A 20,753-nucleotide genomic window follows, 5' to 3' on the forward strand; every position below is an offset into this window, starting at 1 on the left:
ATTCTAAAAGCATAAAAACAGTACACCTGTGAAATGAAATGCTTTCATATGTGATCTTCTGTGTTTATTGTCCTGTGCAAAAAGTTGCACCTTGTGTTTGAAGGTTGAAATTATTTCAAGCTTGCATGGATGCAGAAATTTCTGAGTGACTTTTATACATTTCTTAAGACTCTCCACTGTCAGGATGGCCGAGTGGTCTAAGGCGCTGTGTTTAGGCCGCAGACTCCTCTGGAGGCGTGGGTTTGAATCCCACTTCTGACATGACTTTTGGAGATATAATCTTCTTCATCAGGATAACATCTGATGGAAGTTGCATCTGTTCGTCTTCACCTGGGACGTTATTCCGTCCTCGTCTAGTCAAGAGAGCTTGGGTTTCTCATATATTTCTGTTGTACAAAGTCTTGCTGATAAAGTGCAATCCTTACCAAATGAGCTTAGGTCCCATGTAAGAGCTCATCTAGAAGAGTCATGCTCTTGTATTCCCTGGCCAGACAGGCCATGCAAATTTGGAAGAATGCCAAGCACCTGGTAGACAGCTGGACTCCAGCACACTTACAGCAATGTCCTCAGGGCTGTGATCAGGGGCTGCTTAGATTTGCGTATTCCACCCTATGTTGTGACATTGAGCTCCCTTGTTGAATTTGCTTTAGTCAGCCAAGATGTGGCTGTTGACTCAATTTCAAAGCAGCTTTGGGCCGTTAAAGTGGCTGGTGAATAGCACTTTCTCTTTGTACGCTTTAAAGGTCTAAAGAGTTCTTCATAGGTACTGCTCTGTATGGATTGTTCAAAGATCTGTTGAAAATGCTTATAATGGGATAAATAAATTGAGGGCATGCCTTTTCGGTACCAAACTTGCATGGCTGTCTGGCTTGTGGAAGGTGCTGCAAATGCAAGTCAGGATGGCTGAGTGGTCTAAGGCGCTGCGTTCAGGTCGCAGTCTCTTCTGGAGGCGTGGGTTCAAATCCCACTTCTGACAAACCTGTGTTTAATCTACTTTTTTCTTGAGGGAGAAAATCAGATCATTTCCCTCACATGGGCTTATATGGTTGTCTTTTTGGAAAAGTGCAGTGAGTTTCTTTCTTGCTATAGCCACTTATGGCCTAAGATGTGTGTTTTTTTTGTTCACACTATCTTTTCCACTATGTAGATGGACAAGCAACATGTGGTGAGGATGGCCGAGTGGTCTAAGGTGCTGTGTTAAGGCCGCAGTCTCTCCTGGAGGCGTGGGTTCGAATCCCACTTCTGGCAAAACTTTAAGTCCATTTTGTCTCTGCGTTCCTTCAGAATCTCAGCTAAAAATTGGCAGTGCATATAATATCTGAATAAGTACCAAACTTCAGTTTCAACTGCAAATGAATTTGCCCAATTCTGTCTTCAAGCTCTTATAATATTCTTCTAGCACTAGTGGTGTTTTATGTGTTGTTTGGGGGGTGCCTAAAAAATCCCTTTTATTGAAGAAATGGCTTACATTCAGTCTTGTGATATTTTTGGTTTCCAATAAGTAGATTTTTAATTTTATGTAACCTCATTTTCTAATGATCCATTTAAGAGATGTTTCCACTATGAAATGAAGAGCAAGGGGAAAGAGCACAAATGATAGAGCGAGTGAGTGAGATGGGGTGTTGAGGAAGGAGAGAATGAAACAAAGACAGAGTGAGTGAACGGCAGGTAGGCATAGAAGAGGAGACTAGAAGTGAAAGTGACTTGCTTTTTCCTGCTCTTGACTTCCCACCCATCTCAAACCAATCACAAACATACCTTCTATGCAACGTTGGTATGCAGAACTTCACTCCTCAGCCAGTGAGGGTGAGTCCCAAGCCAGGGGCTAGAGAGCAAAAGAATGGATGTGCTCAGACGTTCCTTGGTAGGGACAGTTGATCTGAAACAAGGCCTGCTCTCTTGTTTCCAGCAAGGATCTAGAAATTCTGCATGAATGTGCAAGGCACATTGACAGCATAAATTTGCATAAACTGCCCCACCTTCTGCCTTCCTACTTCCTGAGCAGTAGTTGTTTGTGTATAGAGAGAAAGGTCGCAGGCAAGGTAATTTTGTGAGTAGGATACAGAACCCTAAATAGCTGGTGAGAGGTATAAGTTATTCTAAAAGCATAAAAACAGTACACCTGTGAAATGAAATGCTTTCATATGTGATCTTCTGTGTTTATTGTCCTGTGCAAAAAGTTGCACCTTGTGTTTGAAGGTTGAAATTATTTCAAGCGTGCATGGACGCAGAAATTTCTGAGTGACTTTTATACATTTCTTAGGACTCTTCACTGTCAGGATGGCCGAGTGGTCTAAGGCGCTGTGTTTAGGCCGCAGTCTCCTCTGGAGGCGTGGGTTCGAATCCCACTTCTGAAATGACTTTTGGAGATATAATCTTCTTCATCAGGATAACATCTGATGGAAGTTGCTTCTGTCCGTCTTCACCTGGGACGTTATTCTGTCCTCGTCTAGTCAAGAGAGCTTGGGTTTCTCATATATTTCTGTTGTACAAAGTCTTGCTGATAATGTGCAATCCTTACCAAATGAGCTTATGACCCATGTAAGAGCTCATCTAGAAGAGTCATTCACTTGTATTCCCTGGCCAGACAGGCCATACAAATTTGGAAGAATGCCAAGCACCTGGTAGACAGCTGGACTCCAGCACACTTACAGCATTTTCCTCAGGGCAGTGATCAGGGGCTGCTTAGATTTGCGAATTCCACCCTATGTTGTGACATTGAGATCCATTGTTGAATTTGCTTTAGTCAGCCAAGATGTGGCTATTGACTCAATTTCAAAGCAGCTTTGGGCCGTTCAAGTGGCTGGTGAATAGCACTTTCTCTTTGTACTCATTAAAGGTCTAAAGAGTTCTTCATAGGTACTGCTCTGTATGGATTGTTCAAAGATCTGTTGGAAATGCTTATAATGGGATAAATAAATTGAGGGCATGCCTTTTCGGTACCCCACTTGCATGGCTGTCTGGCTTGTGGAAGGTGCTGCAAATGCAAGTCAGGATGGCCGAGTGGTCTAAGGCGCTGCGTTCAGGTCGCAGTCTCTTCTGGAGGCGTGGGTTCAAATCCCACTTCTGACAAACCTGTGTTTAATCTTCTTTTTTCTTGAGGGAGAAAATCAGATCATTTCCCTCACATGGGCTTATATGGTTGTCTTTTTGGAAAAGTGCAGTGAGTTTTTTTCTTGCTATAGCCACTCATGGCCTAAGATGTGTGTTTTTTTTGTTCACACTATCTTTCTCACTATGTAGATGAACAAGCAACATGTGGTCAGGATGGCCGAGTGGTCTAAGGCGCTGCGTTAAGGCTGCAGTCTCTCCTGGAGGCGTGGGATTTGGTCTGACAAAACTTTAAGTCCATTTTGTCTCTGCGTTCCTTCAGAATCTCAGCTAAAAATTGGCAGTGCATATAATATCTGAATAAGTACCAAACTTCAGTTTCAACTGCAAATGAATTTTCCCAATTCTGTCTTCAAGCTCGTATAATATTCTTCTAGCACTAGTGGTGTTTTATGTGTTTTTTGGGGGGTGCCTAAAAAATCCCTTTTATTGAAGAAATGGCTTGCATTCAGTCTTGTGATATTTTTGGTTTCCAATAAGTAGATTTTTAATTTTATGTAACCTCATTTTCTAATGATCCATTTAAGAGATGTTTCCACTATGAAATGAAGAGCAAGGGGAAAGAGCACAAATGATAGAGCCAGTGAGTGAGATGGGGTGTTGAGGAAGGAGAGAATGAAACAAAGACAGAGTGAGTGAACGGCAGGTAGGCATAGAAGAGGAGACTAGAAGTGAAGGTGACTTGCTTTTCCCTGCTCTTGACCTCCCACCCATCTCAAACCAATCACAAACATACCTTCTATGCAACGTTGGTATGCAGAACTTCACTCCTCAGCCAGTGAGGGTGAGTCCCAAGCCAGGGGCTAGAGAGCAAAAGAATGGATGTGCTCAGACGTTCCTTGCTAGGGACAGTTGATCTGAAACAAGGCCTGCTCTCTTGTTTCCAGCAAGGATCTAGAAATTCTGCATGAATCTGCAAGGCACCTTGACAGCATAAATTTGCATACACTGCCCCACCTTCTGCCTTCCTACTTCCTGAGCAGTAGTTGTTTGTGTATAAAGAGAGAGGTCGCAGGCAAGGTAATTTTGTGAGCAGGATACAGAACCCTAAATAGCTGGTGAGAGGTATAAGTTATTCTAAAAGCATAAAAACAGTACACCTGTGAAATGAAATGCTTTCATATGTGATCTTCTGTGTTTATTGTCCTGTGCAAAAAGTTGCACCTTGTGTTTGAAGGTTGAAATTATTTCAAGCTTGCATGGACGCAGAAATTTCCTGAGTGACTTTTATACATTTCAGAGGACTCTCCACTGTCAGGATGGCCGAGTGGTCTAAGGCGCTGTGTTTAGGCCGCAGTCTCCTCTGGAGGCGTGGGTTCGAATCCCACTTCTGACATGACTTTTGGAGATATAATCTTCTTCATCAGGATAACATCTGATGGAAGTTGCATCTGTTCGTCTTCACCTGGGACGTTATTCCGTCCTCGTCTAGTCAAGAGAGCTTGGGTTTCTCATATATTTCTGTTGTACAAAGTCTTGCTGATAAAGTGCAATCCTTACCAAATGAGCTTAGGACCCATGTAAGAGATCATCTAGAAGAGTCATGCTCTTGTATTCCCTGGCCAGACAGGCCATGCAAATTTGGAAGAATGCCAAGCACCTGGTAGACAGCTGTACTCCAGCACACTTACAGCAATGTCCTCAGGGCTGTGATCAGGGGCTGCTTAGATTTGCGTATTCCACCCTATGTTGTGACATTGAGCTCCCTTGTTGAATTTGCTTTAGTCAGCCAAGATGTGGCTGTTGACTCAATTTCAAAGCAGCTTTGCGCCGTTCAAGTGGCTGGTGAATAGCACTTTCTCTTTGTACGCTTTAAAGGTCTAAAGAGTTCTTCATAGGTACTGCTCTGTATGGATTGTTCAAAGATCTGTTGGAAATGCTTATAATGGGATAAAGAAATTGAGGGCATGCCTGTTCGGTACCCCACTTGCATGGCTGTCTGGCTTGTGGAAGGTGCTGCAAATGCAAGTCAGGATGTCCGAGTGGTCTAAGGCGCTGTGTTCAGGTCGCAGTCTCTTCTGGAAGCGTGGGTTCAAATCCCACTTCTGACAAACCTGTGTTTAATCTTCTTTTTTCTTGAGGGAGAAAATCAGATCATTTCCCTCACATGGGCTTATATGGTTGTCTTTTTGGAAAAGTGCAGTGAGTTTTTTTCTTGCTATAGCCACTCATGGCCTAAGATGTGTGTTTTTTTTGTTCACACTATCTTTCTCACTATGTAAATGAACAAGCAACATGTGGTCAGGATGGCTGAGTGGTCTAAGGCGCTGCATTAAGGCCGCAGTCTCTCCTGGAGGCGTGGGTTCGAATCCCACTTCTGACAAAACTTTAAGTCCATTTTGTCTCTGCGTTCCTTCAGAATCTCAGCTAAAAATTGGCAGTGCATATAATATCTGAATAAGTACCAAACTTCAGTTTCAACTGCAAATGAATTTGCCCAATTTTGTCTTCAAGCTTGTATAATATTCTTCTAGCACTAGTGGTGTTTTATGTGTTTTTTGGGGGGTGCCTAAAAAATCCCTTTTATTGAAGAAATGGCTTACATTCAGTCTTGTGATATTTTTGGTTTCCAATAAGTAGATTTTTAATTTTATGTAACCTCATTTTCTAATGATCCATTCAAGAGATGTTTCCACTATGAAATGAAGAACAAGGGGAAAGAGCACAAATGATAGAGCCAGTGAGTGAGATGGGGTGTTGAGGAAGGAGAGAATGAAACAAAGACAGAGTGAGTGAACGGCAGGTAGGCATAGAAGAGGAGACTAGAAGTGAAGGTGACTTGCTTTTCCCTGCTCACGACCTCCCTCCCATCTCAAACCAATCACAAACATACCTTCTATGCAACGTTGGTATGCAGAACTTCACTCCTCAGCCAGTGAGGGTGAGTCCCAAGCCAGGGGCTAGAGAGCAAAAGAATGGATGTGCTCAGACGTTCCTTGCTAGGGACAGTTGATCTGAAACAAGGCCTGCTCTCTTGTTTCCAGCAAGGATCTAGAAATTCTGCATGAATCTGCAAGGCACATTGACAGCATAAATTTGCATAAACTGCCCCACCTTCTGCCTTCCTACTTCCTGAGCAGTAGTTGTTTGTGTATAATGAGAGAGGTCGCAGGCAAGGTAATTTTGTGAGTAGGATACAGAACCCTAAATAGCTGGTGAGAGGTATAAGTTATTCTAAAAGCATAAAAACAGTACACCTGTGAAATGAAATGCTTTCATATGTGATCTTCTGTGTTTATTGTCCTGTGCAAAAAGTTGCACCTTGTGTTTGAAGGTTGAAATTATTTCAAGCATGCATGGACGCAGAAATTTCTGAGTGACTTTTATACATTTCTTAAGACTCTCCACTGTCAGGATGGCCGAGTGGTCTAAGGCGCTGTGTTTAGGCCGCAGTCTCTTCTGGAGGCGTGGGTTCGAATCCCACTTCTGACATGACTTTTGGAGATATAATCTTCTTCATCAGGATAACATCTGATGGAAGTTGCATCTGTTCGTCTTCACCTGGGACGTTATTCCTTCCTCGTCTAGTCAAGAGAGCTTGGGTTTCTCATATATTTCTGTTGTACAAAGTCTTGCTGATAAAGTGCAATCCTTACCAAATGAGCTTAGGTCCCATGTAAGAGCTCATCTAGAAGAGTCATGCTCTTGTATTCCCTGGCCAGACAGACCATGCAAATTTGGAAGAATGCCAAGCACCTGGTAGACAACTGTACTCCAGCACACTTACAGCAATGTCCTCAGGGCTGTGATCAGGGGCTGCTTAGATTTGCGAATTCCACCCTATGTTGTGACATTGAGATCCCTTGTTGAATTTGCTTTAGTCAGCCAAGATGTGGCTATTGACTCAATTTCAAAGCAGCTTTGGGCCGTTCAAGTGGATGGTGAATAGCACTTTCTCTTTGAACTCATTAAAGGTCTAAAGAGTTCTTCATAGGTACTGCTCTGTATGGATTGTTCAAAGATCTGTTGGAAATGCTTATAATGGGATAAATAAATTGAGGGCATGCCTTTTCGGTACCCCACTTGCATGGCTGTCTGGCTTGTGGAAGGTGCTGCAAATGAAAGTCAGGATGGCCGAGTGGTTTAAGGCGCTGCGTTCAGGTCGCAGTCTCTTCTGGAGGCGTGGGTTCAAATCCCACTTCTGACAAACCTGTGTTTAATCTTCTTTTTTCTTGAGGGAGAAAATCAGATCATTTCCCTCACATGGGCTTATATGGTTGTCTTTTTGGAAAAGTGCAGTGAGTTTTTTTCTTGCTATAGCCACTCATGGCCTAAGATGTGTGTTTTTTTTGTTCACACTATCTTTTTCACTATGTAAATGAACAAGCAACATGTGGTCAGGATGGCCGAGTGGTCTAAGGCGCTGCGTTAAGGCCGCAGTCTCTCCTGGAGGCGTGGGTTCGAATCCCACTTCTGACAAAACTTTAAGTCCATTTTGTCTCTGCGTTCCTTCAGAATCTCAGCTAAAAATTGGCAGTGCATATAATATCTGAATAAGTACCAAACTTCAGTTTCAACTGCAAATGAATTTGCCCAATTTTGTCTTCAAGCTTGTATAATATTCTTCTAGCACTAGTGGTGTTTTATGTGTTTTTTGGGGGGTGCCTAAAAAATCCCTTTTATTGAAGAAATGGCTTGCATTCAGTCTTGTGATATTTTTGGTTTCCAATAAGTAGATTTTAAATTTTATGTAACCTCATTTTCTAATGATCCATTTAAGAGATGTTTCCACTATGAAATGAAGAGCAAGGGGAAAGAGCACAAATGATAGAGCCAGTGAGTGAGATGGGGTGTTGAGGAAGGAGAGAATGAAACAAAGACAGAGTGAGTGAACGGCAGGTAGGCATAGAAGAGGAGACTAGAAGTGAAGGTGACTTGCTTTTCCCTGCTCTTGACCTCCCACCCATCTCAAACCAATCACAAACATACCTTCTATGCAACGTTGGTATGCAGAACTTCACTCCTCAGCCAGTGAGGGTGAGTCCCAAGCCAGGGGCTAGAGAGCAAAAGAATGGATGTGCTCAGACGTTCCTTGCTAGGGACAGTTGATCTGAAACAAGGCCTGCTCTCTTGTTTCCAGCAAGGATCTAGAAATTCTGCATGAATCTGCAAGGCACATTGACAGCATAAATTTGCATACACTGCCCCACCTTCTGCCTTCCTACTTCCTGAGCAGTAGTTGTTTGTGTATAAAGAGAGAGGTCGCAGGCAAGGTAATTTTGTGAGCAGGATACAGAACCCTAAATAGCTGGTGAGAGGTATAAGTTATTCTAAAAGCATAAAAACAGTACACCTGTGAAATGAAATGCTTTCATATGTGATCTTCTGTGTTTATTGTCCTGTGCAAAAAGTTGCACCTTGTGTTTTAAGGTTGAAATTATTTCAAGCTTGCATGGACGCAGAAATTTCCTGAGTGACTTTTATACATTTCTGAGGACTCTCCACTGTCAGGATGGCCGAGTGGTCTAAGGCGCTGTGTTTAGGCCGCAGTCTCCTCTGGAGGCGTGGGTTCGAATCCCACTTCTGACATGACTTTTGGAGATATAATCTTCTTCATCAGGATAACATCTGATGGAAGTTGCATCTGTTCGTCTTCACCTGGGACGTTATTCCGTCCTCGTCTAGTCAAGAGAGCTTGGGTTTCTCATATATTTCTGTTGTACAAAGTCTTGCTGATAAAGTGCAATCCTTACCAAATGAGCTTAGGACCCATGTAAGAGATCATCTAGAAGAGTCATGCTCTTGTATTCCCTGGCCAGACAGGCCATGCAAATTTGGAAGAATGCCAAGCACCTGGTAGACAGCTGTACTCCAGCACACTTACAGCAATGTCCTCAGGGCTGTGATCAGGGGCTGCTTAGATTTGCGTATTCCACCCTATGTTGTGACATTGAGCTCCCTTGTTGAATTTGCTTTAGTCAGCCAAGATGTGGCTGTTAACTCAATTTCAAAGCAGCTTTGCGCCGTTCAAGTGGCTGGTGAATAGCACTTTCTCTTTGTACGCTTTAAAGGTCTAAAGAGTTCTTCATAGGTACTGCTCTGTATGGATTGTTCAAAGATCTGTTGGAAATGCTTATAATGGGATAAAGAAATTGAGGGCATGCCTGTTCGGTACCCCACTTGCATGGCTGTCTGGCTTGTGGAAGGTGCTGCAAATGCAAGTCAGGATGGCCGAGTGGTCTAAGGCGCTGTGTTCAGGTCGCAGTCTCTTCTGGAAGCGTCGGTTCAAATCCCACTTCTGACAAACCTGTGTTTAATCTTCTTTTTTCTTGAGGGAGAAAATCAGATCATTTCCCTCACATGGGCTTATATGGTTGTCTTTTTGGAAAAGTGCAGTGAGTTTTTTTCTTGCTATAGCCACTCATGGCCTAAGATGTGTGTTTTTTTTGTTCACACTATCTTTCTCACTATGTAAATGAACAAGCAACATGTGGTCAGGATGGCTGAGTGGTCTAAGGCGCTGCGTTAAGGCCGCAGTCTCTCCTGGAGGCGTGGGTTCGAATCCCACTTCTGACAAAACTTTAAGTCCATTTTGTCTCTGCGTTCCTTCAGAATCTCAGCTAAAAATTGGCAGTGCATATAATATCTGAATAAGTACCAAACTTCAGTTTCAACTGCAAATGAATTTGCCCAATTTTGTCTTCAAGCTTGTATAATATTCTTCTAGCACTAGTGGTGTTTTATGTGTTTTTTGGGGGGTGCCTAAAAAATCCCTTTTATTGAAGAAATGGCTTACATTCAGTCTTGTGATATTTTTGGTTTCCAATAAGTAGATTTTTAATTTTATGTAACCTCATTTTCTAATGATCCATTCAAGAGATGTTTCCACTATGAAATGAAGAACAAGGGGAAAGAGCACAAATGATAGAGCCAGTGAGTGAGATGGGGTGTTGAGGAAGGAGAGAATGAAACAAAGACAGAGTGAGTGAACGGCAGGTAGGCATAGAAGAGGAGACTAGAAGTGAAGGTGACTTGCTTTTCCCTGCTCACGACCTCCCTCCCATCTCAAACCAATCACAAACATACCTTCTATGCAACGTTGGTATGCAGAACTTCACTCCTCAGCCAGTGAGGGTGAGTCCCAAGCCAGGGGCTAGAGAGCAAAAGAATGGATGTGCTCAGACGTTCCTTGCTAGGGACAGTTGATCTGAAACAAGGCCTGCTCTCTTGTTTCCAGCAAGGATCTAGAAATTCTGCATGAATCTGCAAGGCACATTGACAGCATAAATTTGCATAAACTGCCCCACCTTCTGCCTTCCTACTTCCTGAGCAGTAGTTGTTTGTGTATAATGAGAGAGGTCGCAGGCAAGGTAATTTTGTGAGTAGGATACAGAACCCTAAATAGCTGGTGAGAGGTATAAGTTATTCTAAAAGCATAAAAACAGTACACCTGTGAAATGAAATGCTTTCATATGTGATCTTCTGTGTTTATTGTCCTGTGCAAAAAGTTGCACCTTGTGTTTGAAGGTTGAAATTATTTCAAGCATGCATGGACGCAGAAATTTCTGAGTGACTTTTATACATTTCTTAAGACTCTCCACTGTCAGGATGGCCGAGTGGTCTAAGGCGCTGTGTTTAGGCCGCAGTCTCTTCTGGAGGCGTGGGTTCGAATCCCACTTCTGACATGACTTTTGGAGATATAATCTTCTTCATCAGGATAACATCTGATGGAAGTTGCATCTGTTCGTCTTCACCTGGGACGTTATTCCTTCCTCGTCTAGTCAAGAGAGCTTGGGTTTCTCATATATTTCTGTTGTACAAAGTCTTGCTGATAAAGTGCAATCCTTACCAAATGAGCTTAGGTCCCATGTAAGAGCTCATCTAGAAGAGTCATGCTCTTGTATTCCCTGGCCAGACAGACCATGCAAATTTGGAAGAATGCCAAGCACCTGGTAGACAACTGTACTCCAGCACACTTACAGCAATGTCCTCAGGGCTGTGATCAGGGGCTGCTTAGATTTGCGAATTCCACCCTATGTTGTGACATTGAGATCCCTTGTTGAATTTGCTTTAGTCAGCCAAGATGTGGCTATTGACTCAATTTCAAAGCAGCTTTGGGCCGTTCAAGTGGATGGTGAATAGCACTTTCTCTTTGTACTCATTAAAGGTCTAAAGAGTTCTTCATAGGTACTGCTCTGTATGGATTGTTCAAAGATCTGTTGGAAATGCTTATAATGGGATAAATAAATTGAGGGCATGCCTTTTCGGTACCCCACTTGCATGGCTGTCTGGCTTGTGGAAGGTGCTGCAAATGAAAGTCAGGATGGCTGAGTGGTTTAAGGCGCTGCGTTCAGGTCGCAGTCTCTTCTGGAGGCGTGGGTTCAAATCCCACTTCTGACAAACCTGTGTTTAATCTTCTTTTTTCTTGAGGGAGAAAATCAGATCATTTCCCTCACATGGGCTTATATGGTTGTCTTTTTGGAAAAGTGCAGTGAGTTTTTTTCTTGCTATAGCCACTCATGGCCTAAGATGTGTGTTTTTTTTGTTCACACTATCTTTTTCACTATGTAAATGAACAAGCAACATGTGGTCAGGATGGCCGAGTGGTCTAAGGCGCTGCGTTAAGGCCGCAGTCTCTCCTGGAGGCGTGGGTTCGAATCCCACTTCTGACAAAACTTTAAGTCCATTTTGTCTCTGCGTTCCTTCAGAATCTCAGCTAAAAATTGGCAGTGCATATAATATCTGAATAAGTACCAAACTTCAGTTTCAACTGCAAATGAATTTGCCCAATTTTGTCTTCAAGCTTGTATAATATTCTTCTAGCACTAGTGGTGTTTTATGTGTTTTTTGGGGGGTGCCTAAAAAATCCCTTTTATTGAAGAAATGGCTTGCATTCAGTCTTGTGATATTTTTGGTTTCCAATAAGTAGATTTTAAATTTTATGTAACCTCATTTTCTAATGATCCATTTAAGAGATGTTTCCACTATGAAATGAAGAGCAAGGGGAAAGAGCACAAATGATAGAGCCAGTGAGTGAGATGGGGTGTTGAGGAAGGAGAGAATGAAACAAAGACAGAGTGAGTGAACGGCAGGTAGGCATAGAAGAGGAGACTAGAAGTGAAGGTGACTTGCTTTTCCCTGCTCTTGACCTCCCACCCATCTCAAACCAATCACAAACATACCTTCTATGCAACGTTGGTATGCAGAACTTCACTCCTCAGCCAGTGAGGGTGAGTCCCAAGCCAGGGGCTAGAGAGCAAAAGAATGGATGTGCTCAGACGTTCCTTGCTAGGGACAGTTGATCTGAAACAAGGCCTGCTCTCTTGTTTCCAGCAAGGATCTAGAAATTCTGCATGAATCTGCAAGGCACATTGACAGCATAAATTTGCATACACTGCCCCACCTTCTGCCTTCCTACTTCCTGAGCAGTAGTTGTTTGTGTATAAAGAGAGAGGTCGCAGGCAAGGTAATTTTGTGAGTAGGATACAGAACCCTAAATAGCTGGTGAGAGGTATAAGTTATTCTAAAAGCATAAAAACAGTACACCTGTGAAATGAAATGCTTTCATATGTGATCTTCTGTGTTTATTGTCCTGTGCAAAAAGTTGCACCTTGTGTTTGAAGGTTGAAATTATTTCAAGCTTGCATGGACGCAGAAATTTCCTGAGTGACTTTTATACATTTCTGAGGACTCTACACTGTCAGGATGGCCGAGTGGTCTAAGGCGCTGTGTTTAGGCCGCAGTCTCCTCTGGAGGCGTGGGTTCGAATCCCACTTCTGACATGACTTTTGGAGATATAATCTTCTTCATCAGGATAACATCTGATGGAAGTTGCATCTGTTCGTCTTCACCTGGGACGTTATTCCGTCCTCGTCTAGTCAAGAGAGCTTGGGTTTCTCATATATTTCTGTTGTACAAAGTCTTGCTGATAAAGTGCAATCCTTACCAAATGAGCTTAGGACCCATGTAAGAGATCATCTAGAAGAGTCATGCTCTTGTATTCCCTGGCCAGACAGGCCATGCAAATTTGGAAGAATGCCAAGCACCTGGTAGACAGCTGTACTCCAGCACACTTACAGCAATGTCCTCAGGGCTGTGATCAGGGGCTGCTTAGATTTGCGTATTCCACCCTATGTTGTGACATTGAGCTCCCTTGTTGAATTTGCTTTAGTCAGCCAAGATGTGGCTGTTGACTCAATTTCAAAGCAGCTTTGCGCCGTTCAAGTGGCTGGTGAATAGCACTTTCTCTTTGTACGCTTTAAAGGTCTAAAGAGTTCTTCATAGGTACTTCTCTGTATGGATTGTTCAAAGATCTGTTGGAAATGCTTATAATGGGATAAAGAAATTGAGGGCATGCCTGTTCGGTACCCCACTTGCATGGCTGTCTGGCTTGTGGAAGGTGCTGCAAATGCAAGTCAGGATGGCCGAGTGGTCTAAGGCGCTGTGTTCAGGTCGCAGTCTCTTCTGGAAGCGTGGGTTCAAATCCCACTTCTGACAAACCTGTGTTTAATCTTCTTTTTTCTTGAGGGAGAAAATCAGATCATTTCCCTCACATGGGCTTATATGGTTGTCTTTTTGGAAAAGTGCAGTGAGTTTTTTTCTTGCTATAGCCACTCATGGCCTAAGATGTGTGTTTTTTTTGTTCACACTATCTTTTTCACTATGTAAATGAACAAGCAACATGTGGTCAGGATGGCCGAGTGGTCTAAGGCGCTGCGTTAAGGCCGCAGTCTCTCCTGGAGGCGTGGGTTCGAATCCCACTTCTGACAAAACTTTAAGTCCATTTTGTCTCTGCGTTCCTTCAGAATCTCAGCTAAAAATTGGCAGTGCATATAATATCTGAATAAGTACCAAACTTCAGTTTCAACTGCAAATGAATTTGCCCAATTTTGTCTTCAAGCTTGTATAATATTCTTCTAGCACTAGTGGTGTTTTATGTGTTTTTTGGGGGGTGCCTAAAAAATCCCTTTTATTGAAGAAATGGCTTACATTCAGTCTTGTGATATTTTTGGTTTCCAATAAGTAGATTTTTAATTTTATGTAACCTCATTTTCTAATGATCCATTCAAGAGATGTTTCCACTATGAAATGAAGAACAAGGGGAAAGAGCACAAATGATAGAGCCAGTGAGTGAGATGGGGTGTTGACGAAGGAGAAAATGAAACAAAGACAGAGTGAGTGAACGGCAGGTAGGCATAGAAGAGGAGACTAGAAGTGAAGGTGACTTGCTTTTCCCTGCTCTTGACCTCCCTCCCATCTCAAACCAATCACAAACATACCTTCTATGCAACGTTGGTATGCAGAACTTCACTCCTCAGCCAGTGAGGGTGAGTCCCAAGCCAGGGGCTAGAGAGCAAAAGAATGGATGTGCTCAGACGTTCCTTGCTAGGGACAGTTGATCTGAAACAAGGCCTGCTCTCTTGTTTCCAGCAAGGATCTAGAAATTCTGCATGAATCTGCAAGGCACATTGACAGCATAAATTTGCATACACTGCCCCACCTTCTGCCTTCCTACTTCCTGAGCAGTAGTTGTTTATGTATAAAGAGAGAGGTCGCAGGCAAGGTAATTTTGTGAGTAGGATACAGAACCCTAAATAGCTGGTGAGAGGTATAAGTTATTCTAAAAGCATAAAAACAGTACACCTGTGAAATGAAATGCTTTCATATGTGATCTTCTGTGTTTATTGTCCTGTGCAAAAAGTTGCACCTTGTGTTTGAAGGTTGAAATTATTTCAAGCTTGCATGGACGCAGAAATTTCCTGAGTGACTTTTATACATTTCTGAGGACTCTACACTGTCAGGATGGCCGAGTGGTCTAAGGCGCTGTGTTTAGGCCGCAGTCTCCTCTGGAGGCGTGGGTTCGAATCCCACTTCTGACATGACTTTTGGAGATATAGTCTTCTTCATCAGGATAACATCTGATGGAAGTTGCATCTGTTCGTCTTCACCTGGGACGTTATTCCGTCCTCGTCTAGTCAAGAGAGCTTGGGTTTCTCATATATTTCTGTTGTACAAAGTCTTGCTGATAAAGTGCAATCCTTACCAAATGAGCTTAGGACCCATGTAAGAGATCATCTAGAAGAGTCATGCTCTTGTATTCCCTGGCCAGACAGGCCATGCAAATTTGGAAGAATGCCAAGCACCTGGTAGACAGCTGTACTCCAGCACACTTACAGCAATGTCCTCAGGGCTGTGATCAGGGGCTGCTTAGATTTGCGTATTCCACCCTATGTTGTGACATTGAGCTCCCTTGTTGAATTTGCTTTAGTCAGCCAAGATGTGGCTGTTGACTCAATTTCAAAGCAGCTTTGCGCCGTTCAAGTGGCTGGTGAATAGCACTTTCTCTTTGTACGCTTTAAAGGTCTAAAGAGTTCTTCATAGGTACTGCTCTGTATGGATTGTTCAAAGATCTGTTGGAAATGCTTATAATGGGATAAAGAAATTGAGGGCATGCCTGTTCGGTACCCCACTTGCATGGCTGTCTGGCTTGTGGAAGGTGCTGCAAATGCAAGTCAGGATGGCCGAGTGGTCTAAGGCGCTGTGTTCAGGTCGCAGTCTCTTCTGGAAGCGTGGGTTCAAATCCCACTTCTGACAAACCTGTGTTTAATCTTCTTTTTTCTTGAGGGAGAAAATCAGATCATTTCCCTCACATGGGCTTATATGGTTGTCTTTTTGGAAAAGTGCAGTGAGTTTTTTTCTTGCTATAGCCACTCATGGCCTAAGATGTGTGTTTTTTTTGTTCACACTATCTTTTTCACTATGTAAATGAACAAGCAACATGTGGTCAGGATGGCCGAGTGGTCTAAGGCGCTGCGTTAAGGCCGCAGTCTCTCCTGGAGGCGTGGGTTCGAATCCCACTTCTGACAAAACTTTAAGTCCATTTTGTCTCTGCGTTCCTTCAGAATCTCAGCTAAAAATTGGCAGTGCATATAATATCTGAATAAGTACCAAACTTCAGTTTCAACTGCAAATGAATTTGCCCAATTTTGTCTTCAAGCTTGTATAATATTCTTCTAGCACTAGTGGTGTTTTATGTGTTTTTTGGGGGGTGCCTAAAAAATCCCTTTTATTGAAGAAATGGCTTACATTCAGTCTTGTGATATTTTTGGTTTCCAATAAGTAGATTTTTAATTTTATGTAACCTCATTTTCTAATGATCCATTCAAGAGATGTTTCCACTATGAAATGAAGAACAAGGGGAAAGAGCACAAATGATAGAGCCAGTGAGTGAGATGGGGTGTTGAGGAAGGAGAAAATGAAACAAAGACAGAGTGAGTGAACGGCAGGTAGGCATAGAAGAGGAGACTAGAAGTGAAGGTGACTTGCTTTTCCCTGCTCTTGACCTCCCTCCCATCTCAAACCAATCACAAACATACCTTCTATGCAACGTTGGTATGCAGAACTTCACTCCTCAGCCAGTGAGGGTGAGTCCCAAGCCAGGGGCTAGAGAGCAAAAGAATGGATGTGCTCAGACGTTCCTTGCTAGGGACAGTTGATCTGAAACAAGGCCTGCTCTCTTGTTTCCAGCAAGGATCTAGAAATTCTGCATGAATCTGCAAGGCACATTGACAGCATAAATTTGCATAAACTGCCCCACCTTCTGCCTTCCTACTTCCTGAGCAGTAGTTGTTTGTGTATAATGAGAGAGGTCGCAGGCAAGGTAATTTTGTGAGTAGGATACAGAACCCTAAATAGCTGGTGAGAGGTATAAGTTATTCTAAAAGCATAAAAACAGTACACCTGTGAAATGAAATGCTTTCATATGTGATCTTCTGTGTTTATTGTCCTGTGCAAAAAGTTGCACCTTGTGTTTGAAGGTTGAAATTATTTCAAGCTTGCATGGACGCAGAAATTTCTGAGTGACTTTTATACATTTCTTAAGACTCTCCACTGTCAGGATGGCCGAGTGGTCTAAGGCGCTGTGTTTAGGCCGCAGTCTCCTCTGGAGGCCTGGGTTCGAATCCCACTTCTGACATGACTTTTGGAGATATAATCTTCTTCATCAGGATAACATCTGATGGAAGTTGCATCTGTTCGTCTTCACCTGGGACGTTATTCCGTCCTCGTCTAGTCAAGAGAGCTTGGGTTTCTCATATATTTCTGTTGTACAAAGTCTTGCTGATAAAGTGCAATCCTTACCAAATGAGCTTAGGTCCCATGTAAGAGCTCATCTAGAAGAGTCATGCTCTTGTATTCCCTGGCCAGACAGGCCATGCAAATTTGGAAGAATGCCAAGCACCTGGTAGACAGCTGGACTCCAGCACACTTACAGCAATGTCCTCAGGGCTGTGATCAGGGGCTGCTTAGATTTGCGTATTCCACCCTATGTTGTGACATTGAGCTCCCTTGTTGAATTTGCTTTAGTCAGCCAAGATGTGGCTGTTGACTCAATTTCAAAGCAGCTTTGGGCCGTTAAAGTGGCTGGTGAATAGCACTTTCTCTTTGTACGCTTTAAAGGTCTAAAGAGTTCTTCATAGGTACTGCTCTGTATGGATTGTTCAAAGATCTGTTGAAAATGCTTATAATGGGATAAATAAATTGAGGGCATGCCTTTTCGGTACCAAACTTGCATGGCTGTCTGGCTTGTGGAAGGTGCTGCAAATGCAAGTCAGGATGGCTGAGTGGTCTAAGGCGCTGCGTTCAGGTCGCAGTCTCTTCTGGAGGCGTGGGTTCAAATCCCACTTCTGACAAACCTGTGTTTAATCTACTTTTTTCTTGAGGGAGAAAATCAGATCATTTCCCTCACATGGGCTTATATGGTTGTCTTTTTGGAAAAGTGCAGTGAGTTTCTTTCTTGCTATAGACACTTATGGCCTAAGATGTGTGTTTTTTTTGTTCACACTATCTTTTTCACTATGTAGATGGACAAGCAACATGTGGTCAGGATGGCCGAGTGGTCTAAGGTGCTGTGTTAAGGCCGCAGTCTCTCCTGGAGGCGTGGGTTCGAATCCCACTTCTGGCAAAACTTTAAGTCCATTTTGTCTCTGCGTTCCTTCAGAATCTCAGCTAAAAATTGGCAGTGCATATAATATCTGAATAAGTACCAAACTTCAGTTTCAACTGCAAATGAATTTGCCCAATTTTGTCTTCAAGCTCTTATAATATTCTTCTAGCACTAGTGGTGTTTTATGTGTTGTTTGGGGGGTGCCTAAAAAATCCCTTTTATTGAAGAAATGGCTTACATTCAGTCTTGTGATATTTTTGGTTTCCAATAAGTAGATTTTTAATTTTATGTCACCTCATTTTCTAATGATCCATTTAAGAGATGTTTCCACTATGAAATGAAGAGCAAGGGGAAAGAGCACAAATGATAGAGCGAGTGAGTGAGATGGGGTGTTGAGGAAGGAGAGAATGAAACAAAGACAGAGTGAGTGAACGGCAGGTAGGCATAGAAGAGGAGACTAGAAGTGAAAGTGACTTGCTTTTTCCTGCTCTTGACTTCCCACCCATCTCAAACCAATCACAAACATACCTTCTATGCAACGTTGGTATGCAGAACTTCACTCCTCAGCCAGTGAGGGTGAGTCCCAAGCCAGGGGCTAGAGAGCAAAAGAATGGATGTGCTCAGACGTTCCTTGGTAGGGACAGTTGATCTGAAACAAGGCCTGCTCTCTTGTTTCCAGCAAGGATCTAGAAATTCTGCATGAATGTGCAAGGCACATTGACAGCATAAATTTGCATAAACTGCCCCACCTTCTGCCTTCCTACTTCCTGAGCAGTAGTTGTTTGTGTATAGAGAGAAAGGTCGCAGGCAAGGTAATTTTGTGAGTAGGATACAGAACCCTAAATAGCTGGTGAGAGGTATAAGTTATTCTAAAAGCATAAAAACAGTACACCTGTGAAATGAAATGCTTTCATATGTGATCTTCTGTGTTTATTGTCCTGTGCAAAAAGTTGCACCTTGTGTTTGAAGGTTGAAATTATTTCAAGCGTGCATGGACGCAGAAATTTCTGAGTGACTTTTATACATTTCTTAGGACTCTTCACTGTCAGGATGGCCGAGTGGTCTAAGGCGCTGTGTTTAGGCCGCAGTCTCCTCTGGAGGCGTGGGTTCGAATCCCACTTCTGAAATGACTTTTGGAGATATAATCTTCTTCATCAGGATAACATCTGATGGAAGTTGCTTCTGTCCGTCTTCACCTGGGACGTTATTCTGTCCTCGTCTAGTCAAGAGAGCTTGGGTTTCTCATATATTTCTGTTGTACAAAGTCTTGCTGATAAAGTGCAATCCTTACCAAATGAGCTTATGACCCATGTAAGAGCTCATCTAGAAGAGTCATTCACTTGTATTCCCTGGCCAGACAGGCCATACAAATTTGGAAGAATGCCAAGCACCTGGTAGACAGCTGGACTCCAGCACACTTACAGCATTTTCCTCAGGGCAGTGATCAGGGGCTGCTTAGATTTGCGAATTCCACCCTATGTTGTGACATTGAGATCCATTGTTGAATTTGCTTTAGTCAGCCAAGATGTGGCTATTGACTCAATTTCAAAGCAGCTTTGGGCCGTTCAAGTGGCTGGTGAATAGCACTTTCTCTTTGTACTCATTAAAGGTCTAAAGAGTTCTTCATAGGTACTGCTCTGTATGGATTGTTCAAAGATCTGTTGGAAATGCTTATAATGGGATAAATAAATTGAGGGCATGCCTTTTCGGTACCCCACTTGCATGGCTGTCTGGCTTGTGGAAGGTGCTGCAAATGCAAGTCAGGATGGCCGAGTGGTCTAAGGCGCTGCGTTCAGGTCGCAGTCTCTTCTGGAGGCGTGGGTTCAAATCCCACTTCTGACAAACCTGTGTTTAATCTTCTTTTTTCTTGAGGGAGAAAATCAGATCATTTCCCTCACATGGGCTTATATGGTTGTCTTTTTGGAAAAGTGCAGTGAGTTTTTTTCTTGCTATAGCCACTCATGGCCTAAGATGTGTGTTTTTTTTGTTCACACTATCTTTCTCACTATGTAGATGAACAAGCAACATGTGGTCAGGATGGCCGAGTGGTCTAAGGCGCTGCGTTAAGGCTGCAGTCTCTCCTGGAGGCGTGGGATTTGGTCTGACAAAACTTTAAGTCCATTTTGTCTCTGCGTTCCTTCAGAATCTCAGCTAAAAATTGGCAGTGCATATAATATCTGAATAAGTACCAAACTTCAGTTTCAACTGCAAATGAATTTGCCCAATTCTGTCTTCAAGCTCGTATAATATTCTTCTAGCACTAGTGGTGTTTTATGTGTTTTTTGGGGGGTGCCTAAAAAATCCCTTTTATTGAAGAAATGGCTTGCATTCAGTCTTGTGATATTTTTGGTTTCCAATAAGTAGATTTTTAATTTTATGTAACCTCATTTTCTAATGATCCATTTAAGAGATGTTTCCACTATGAAATGAAGAGCAAGGGGAAAGAGCACAAATGATAGAGCCAGTGAGTGAGATGGGGTGTTGAAGAAGGAGAGAATGAAACAAAGACAGAGTGAGTGAACGGCAGGTAGGCATAGAAGAGGAGACTAGAAGTGAAGGTGACTTGCTTTTCCCTGCTCTTGACCTCCCACCCATCTCAAACCAATCACAAACATACCTTCTATGCAACGTTGGTATGCAGAACTTCACTCCTCAGCCAGTGAGGGTGAGTCCCAAGCCAGGGGCTAGAGAGCAAAAGAATGGATGTGCTCAGACGTTCCTTGCTAGGGACAGTTGATCTGAAACAAGGCCTGCTCTC

General features: G+C 42.9%; 25 non-coding genes across 25 annotated transcripts; all 25 read left to right on the forward strand.

The window, feature by feature from the left end:
- Nucleotides 1-178: 178 nt before the first annotated feature.
- Nucleotides 179-261, forward strand: TRNAL-UAG (transfer RNA leucine (anticodon UAG)). The gene has a single exon. It is a non-coding gene; the product is annotated as a tRNA-Leu (tRNA).
- A 632-nt stretch (nucleotides 262-893) lies between these two features.
- On the forward strand, nucleotides 894-976 carry TRNAL-CAG (transfer RNA leucine (anticodon CAG)). The gene has a single exon. It is a non-coding gene; the product is annotated as a tRNA-Leu (tRNA).
- A 1,298-nt stretch (nucleotides 977-2,274) lies between these two features.
- On the forward strand, nucleotides 2,275-2,357 carry TRNAL-UAG (transfer RNA leucine (anticodon UAG)). The gene has a single exon. It is a non-coding gene; the product is annotated as a tRNA-Leu (tRNA).
- Nucleotides 2,358-2,989: 632 nt separating this feature from the next.
- TRNAL-CAG (transfer RNA leucine (anticodon CAG)) lies at nucleotides 2,990-3,072 on the forward strand. The gene has a single exon. It is a non-coding gene; the product is annotated as a tRNA-Leu (tRNA).
- A 1,292-nt stretch (nucleotides 3,073-4,364) lies between these two features.
- On the forward strand, nucleotides 4,365-4,447 carry TRNAL-UAG (transfer RNA leucine (anticodon UAG)). Its single transcript has one exon. It is a non-coding gene; the product is annotated as a tRNA-Leu (tRNA).
- Nucleotides 4,448-5,351: 904 nt separating this feature from the next.
- On the forward strand, nucleotides 5,352-5,434 carry TRNAL-AAG (transfer RNA leucine (anticodon AAG)). Its single transcript has one exon. It is a non-coding gene; the product is annotated as a tRNA-Leu (tRNA).
- Nucleotides 5,435-6,460: 1,026 nt separating this feature from the next.
- On the forward strand, nucleotides 6,461-6,543 carry TRNAL-UAG (transfer RNA leucine (anticodon UAG)). Its single transcript has one exon. It is a non-coding gene; the product is annotated as a tRNA-Leu (tRNA).
- A 632-nt stretch (nucleotides 6,544-7,175) lies between these two features.
- Nucleotides 7,176-7,258, forward strand: TRNAL-CAG (transfer RNA leucine (anticodon CAG)). The gene has a single exon. It is a non-coding gene; the product is annotated as a tRNA-Leu (tRNA).
- A 189-nt stretch (nucleotides 7,259-7,447) lies between these two features.
- On the forward strand, nucleotides 7,448-7,530 carry TRNAL-AAG (transfer RNA leucine (anticodon AAG)). The gene has a single exon. It is a non-coding gene; the product is annotated as a tRNA-Leu (tRNA).
- A 1,027-nt stretch (nucleotides 7,531-8,557) lies between these two features.
- TRNAL-UAG (transfer RNA leucine (anticodon UAG)) lies at nucleotides 8,558-8,640 on the forward strand. The gene has a single exon. It is a non-coding gene; the product is annotated as a tRNA-Leu (tRNA).
- A 904-nt stretch (nucleotides 8,641-9,544) lies between these two features.
- On the forward strand, nucleotides 9,545-9,627 carry TRNAL-AAG (transfer RNA leucine (anticodon AAG)). The gene has a single exon. It is a non-coding gene; the product is annotated as a tRNA-Leu (tRNA).
- A 1,026-nt stretch (nucleotides 9,628-10,653) lies between these two features.
- On the forward strand, nucleotides 10,654-10,736 carry TRNAL-UAG (transfer RNA leucine (anticodon UAG)). Its single transcript has one exon. It is a non-coding gene; the product is annotated as a tRNA-Leu (tRNA).
- Nucleotides 10,737-11,368: 632 nt separating this feature from the next.
- Nucleotides 11,369-11,451, forward strand: TRNAL-CAG (transfer RNA leucine (anticodon CAG)). The gene has a single exon. It is a non-coding gene; the product is annotated as a tRNA-Leu (tRNA).
- Nucleotides 11,452-11,640: 189 nt separating this feature from the next.
- On the forward strand, nucleotides 11,641-11,723 carry TRNAL-AAG (transfer RNA leucine (anticodon AAG)). The gene has a single exon. It is a non-coding gene; the product is annotated as a tRNA-Leu (tRNA).
- Nucleotides 11,724-12,750: 1,027 nt separating this feature from the next.
- Nucleotides 12,751-12,833, forward strand: TRNAL-UAG (transfer RNA leucine (anticodon UAG)). Its single transcript has one exon. It is a non-coding gene; the product is annotated as a tRNA-Leu (tRNA).
- A 632-nt stretch (nucleotides 12,834-13,465) lies between these two features.
- Nucleotides 13,466-13,548, forward strand: TRNAL-CAG (transfer RNA leucine (anticodon CAG)). The gene has a single exon. It is a non-coding gene; the product is annotated as a tRNA-Leu (tRNA).
- A 189-nt stretch (nucleotides 13,549-13,737) lies between these two features.
- On the forward strand, nucleotides 13,738-13,820 carry TRNAL-AAG (transfer RNA leucine (anticodon AAG)). Its single transcript has one exon. It is a non-coding gene; the product is annotated as a tRNA-Leu (tRNA).
- A 1,027-nt stretch (nucleotides 13,821-14,847) lies between these two features.
- Nucleotides 14,848-14,930, forward strand: TRNAL-UAG (transfer RNA leucine (anticodon UAG)). Its single transcript has one exon. It is a non-coding gene; the product is annotated as a tRNA-Leu (tRNA).
- A 632-nt stretch (nucleotides 14,931-15,562) lies between these two features.
- Nucleotides 15,563-15,645, forward strand: TRNAL-CAG (transfer RNA leucine (anticodon CAG)). The gene has a single exon. It is a non-coding gene; the product is annotated as a tRNA-Leu (tRNA).
- A 189-nt stretch (nucleotides 15,646-15,834) lies between these two features.
- TRNAL-AAG (transfer RNA leucine (anticodon AAG)) lies at nucleotides 15,835-15,917 on the forward strand. The gene has a single exon. It is a non-coding gene; the product is annotated as a tRNA-Leu (tRNA).
- A 1,026-nt stretch (nucleotides 15,918-16,943) lies between these two features.
- Nucleotides 16,944-17,026, forward strand: TRNAL-UAG (transfer RNA leucine (anticodon UAG)). Its single transcript has one exon. It is a non-coding gene; the product is annotated as a tRNA-Leu (tRNA).
- Nucleotides 17,027-17,658: 632 nt separating this feature from the next.
- Nucleotides 17,659-17,741, forward strand: TRNAL-CAG (transfer RNA leucine (anticodon CAG)). Its single transcript has one exon. It is a non-coding gene; the product is annotated as a tRNA-Leu (tRNA).
- Nucleotides 17,742-17,930: 189 nt separating this feature from the next.
- On the forward strand, nucleotides 17,931-18,013 carry TRNAL-AAG (transfer RNA leucine (anticodon AAG)). Its single transcript has one exon. It is a non-coding gene; the product is annotated as a tRNA-Leu (tRNA).
- Nucleotides 18,014-19,039: 1,026 nt separating this feature from the next.
- Nucleotides 19,040-19,122, forward strand: TRNAL-UAG (transfer RNA leucine (anticodon UAG)). The gene has a single exon. It is a non-coding gene; the product is annotated as a tRNA-Leu (tRNA).
- A 632-nt stretch (nucleotides 19,123-19,754) lies between these two features.
- Nucleotides 19,755-19,837, forward strand: TRNAL-CAG (transfer RNA leucine (anticodon CAG)). Its single transcript has one exon. It is a non-coding gene; the product is annotated as a tRNA-Leu (tRNA).
- Nucleotides 19,838-20,753: the final 916 nt, after the last annotated feature.

The sequence above is a fragment of the Lissotriton helveticus genome, chromosome 8 (genome assembly GCF_964261635.1).
Source record: "Lissotriton helveticus chromosome 8, aLisHel1.1, whole genome shotgun sequence".
Lineage (NCBI taxonomy): Eukaryota > Metazoa > Chordata > Amphibia > Caudata > Salamandridae > Lissotriton > Lissotriton helveticus.